Consider the following 2,986-nt stretch of genomic DNA (forward strand, 5'->3'; position numbering starts at 1 on the left):
ACTGATCAGTCTCTCATTGTGACTACTATGCCTTTTAACCCCTCTCTCTCTGAGGGTTTTCAACACTGTCCCCACCACGTCTGCACTCTCACGAACCCTTCCCAAACTAATACGTACCATGCCTTATTTGGTCCTTCTTTGTAGGCTAAATACTTTGATCTCCACCATCTGTGCTCTACACCTGACGATTTCTCGCTCCATAAACACCTTGTTGATTCGGTAGATGCCTCTTGTTACTTTTAACCCCACCCGCCTCGGTACACGTGTCGTCGCTGCTCCTTCTCAGGATGCAGCTACTCACTTGGCCACATTGTCCTGCATTGGGGAGACCCCTATTCAGGTCTCTAAAAACGCTCGGTTAAATGCCAGTGTTGGTACTGTTCTCATCCTGCACCATGTTGCAACTGGTGCAATGGACTTAAAAGACTGCCACGAGGATATTAAACATATCCCTGAAGCCCAAGGCCATCCTGTCCTCCAGGTGGACACGTTCATTCCGACCCCCTTGTGGTCATCACCATCAGTCTCTTCGTGTTGTGAAAATCACCTTCCATAGTAGGACCCTTCCGTCTTCTATTATTCTTGGTGGTGCCAGGTGCTCCTCGCGTTGAGGAGTACATACCCTCTTCTAGACTTTATAACAAGTTCTGGAAGTTTGGGCACGGTGCCCTCAAATGCTCAAGTCTTGTCTCTCAATGCCCCATTTGTAGGGTGATGGCCACTCTAAGACAGAGTGCTCATCACACCAGGCTCGCTGCACCAATTGTGGTGAGGCCCACCCTACCTTCTCCACATGTATGCACTACAAGCTTGAGGAAGCCGTCCTCAACTTGAAAACACTGGGATCGTTTTACTTTTCCTGACGCGAGACACCAAGTCCGCCGTCTCCACCCTTTCACTGGTGTATCTTATGCTTGCATGTTGCGTTCTACCCCTCCTCGTCCTTCCCACCTTCCTCAGTCACACAGCCGTTTCCAGGCTTTGGACCTAAACACGCCCACTGCCTCCTCCCCTTTTTATCTACGTTCTGTCTCGATGGGTCTCCTGGTTCTCCATCTGGAGTTTCTCCCCCTCCTACCCAGTCCTGTGTCTTCTTTCCCATCTTCCCCTCCCCCGTCTCTTGGCCCTCCATGCTGCCTGTTTGTCAGGGCTATTGTCCATCATCCTCCCAGCAATCTTCATGTTCACTCCTGTTCTTCTCCTGTTGAGACCATTGAGTCTGTCGCTCCGTACATTGTTGCTGGAACATCTGTCTCTTTGAGTTGGAAACGTAAGCCTGGCTCCTATCCTTCCTCCTCCCCAGTGGGTAAGAAGGCATCCTTTCTTCCTTGCCCCCATCTCTGACTCTATCACTATGTCCCCTCCCATTTTGGTGGTTTAGCTCCCTGTCCCAGCTATGGAGGTTTCTTTAGCCCCAATTCCTTCTCGGTTGCTGCCTTTGCTGAGGTGCGCTCCTGGGTTTCACCCCCCCCCCCTTCCTCCTACTGACCTTGAGAGCCCCTCTCAGTTGTGTCTTCCTCCTCCGGACCCCGTCAGTCCGCCTCTGGTTCGTCCTCCCGCTCCCTTCCCTCCATCCTTACTAAGTTTACGCATGCCTCCCTAACCCTGATTTGGCTGACCCTGATCCTGAGCTTATTTAATGTACTGTGTTCCTCTCTACCTTTGTTTCTTCATTGTTCACTTTTGCTGTCCTCTCTCTTTTTGATAATGTCTATTTTTCAAAGGAATATTAGTGTATTTTATGCCAACTTCCATGAACTCTAACTTCTGTTTACGCAGTTTTCCCCACTATGTATTTGTCTCCGGGAGCCGATGCTTGGTGTTCGTCCTGGTCACTTTTGTGGTTATTTCTTTCTCTCTTCCCCCCCCCCCCAGTTCTTGCTGGGGCCTATAACTTTACTGCTCTCTTGATTTGCCCTTATATTCCCTTCGTCCCCCTACTGTTTCCATCGCCTATCCATTGTTCTGCTGCCCGTGTTTTTGTGAGTAAATGGTATACAGTCTGTTCCATTCCCCCCCCCCCCCCCAAATGTCCCTCTTGCCATTCCTGATCTTAAGCACCACCTGGACTCCTTGTCAGAGCTGGTGTTCCTGTTAAATGATTTGAACTGTCGACATGCCCTCTGGGGTGACGTTCTGACAAAAACCTGAGGCCACTTTCTCGAACCGTTCGTCCTCTCTTCTTCCCTGTCTCTTCTGAATTATGATGAACCCACTCATGTAGACCCACACTCGTACCCATTCCTGTCTTGAGCTTTCTTTTTGTTCGTCGTCTCTTTACTTAGATCTCACGTGGCGGGTTCTTGATGACCTCCATAACAGTGACCATTTCCCCATCCTTGTTTCCTTTTTCTCTTTTCACTCTCCCCTCTCCTTCCCAAGGTGATAGTTTGCTAAGGCTGATTGGAACCTATTCACCCTCCGTGCTGCTCTCCGACCACTCCACTCTCCCTTTTCCTCACGCCCTCCTCCTTTTTCGTGACACTGTCTTCAACGCTGCCCTCCACTCTATTCCTCGCTCTTCCTCTCGGGGACCACGGAAGTGCATTCCCTGGTGGAATGTGGACTGTGCTCGGGCTGTTCGCTGTAAGCGTGCAGCTTGGAAGAGACAACGCCGCCGGCAGACGGCTGCGATTCTTTTGTTTCGGAAGGTGAGTGTGATGGCCTGTAGAGCCATCCATACAGCTAAGCGTAATTCCTTTTGTCACAGATTTGGAAGCGTATCCGCAAGATAGCGGGTAAGCGGGTTCCCGATGTCTTATCGGTCCTTCACCTCCGTGGTACTCTTGTGGCAGACCCGTCGTAGGTCGCGACCAAAATGGATTCCCACTTTTCTTCTGTTAGCTCTGGTTCTCATCTTCCTCAATCTTTCCTTCTTCATAAACCTGTTCTTGAATCTCGTCATTTAGATTTCTGCACCCATCTCGGACTTACCTATAACGATTCTCCTCTCTCTCTCTCTCTCTCTCTCCTCTCTCTCTCTCTC

Source organism: Procambarus clarkii, chromosome 5 (genome assembly GCF_040958095.1).
Source record: "Procambarus clarkii isolate CNS0578487 chromosome 5, FALCON_Pclarkii_2.0, whole genome shotgun sequence".
NCBI classification, from domain to species: Eukaryota; Metazoa; Arthropoda; class Malacostraca; order Decapoda; family Cambaridae; genus Procambarus; species Procambarus clarkii.